General features: G+C 40.2%; 1 protein-coding gene across 2 annotated transcripts in view; it reads right to left on the bottom strand.

The window, feature by feature from the left end:
- The window catches only part of zbtb10 (zinc finger and BTB domain containing 10), a 20,375-nt gene that overhangs the window by 4,192 nt on the left and 15,554 nt on the right, over positions 1–629 (bottom strand). The window lies entirely within an intron of this gene.

Below are 629 nucleotides of genomic sequence, written 5' to 3'. Positions count from 1 at the left end.
CCAGCGCCATTTATTTTTAACTCCTTTCTCAACTAAAGAAGTATCTACATTTTTTTAGCCGCATTACCACGTGGACCACACACCGCACTTTCGCTTTTCGGCATCTGATTGGCTAGAACTCATTTCATTGGTAGGTGGAAGTTCGATGATTGGTTAAACCTAGCGCATCAAAAACAAATCCCATGAGGAATTTTTTTAATTATTTGCTTTTTCTAATATAGTCATACCCCAGAAATCCGGCACCAGGCCCGAGTATTTTAAGCTCTGCGTAAGTTGTATTCCTCTCATCTGATTGGTAGGTGAAATCAATTGACTTGAAAATATAAAACCGCAGGCAAGTTCCCAAATTTATTTTTCCTCACGGCCGCACGCCGGAGACATGGCACGGTGCCGGAAAACTTTAAGCCCTGTAAATTAATGAAATTAGAGAGTTACTGGTATTTTAACTTCAGACTAGTCTACATCCACAATGTTCTAATTCCGCGAATGTTCCATTACCGCCAGAAATTCCGCAGAATTTCACTCTTTTCGGCCAGATGTCAATTACCTTACACTTTTGTTGTGTTGGAATTTTAAACTCTGGTCAATTTTTGAGGAAAATGGTTAACTGCTCCTCAGATCTCTGCAGG

The sequence above is a fragment of the Etheostoma spectabile genome, chromosome 14, assembly GCF_008692095.1.
Source record: "Etheostoma spectabile isolate EspeVRDwgs_2016 chromosome 14, UIUC_Espe_1.0, whole genome shotgun sequence".
NCBI classification, from domain to species: domain Eukaryota; kingdom Metazoa; phylum Chordata; class Actinopteri; order Perciformes; family Percidae; genus Etheostoma; species Etheostoma spectabile.
Note: the sequence above shows the minus strand (reverse complement) of the source record. Positions and strands in the feature narration are given on the sequence as shown.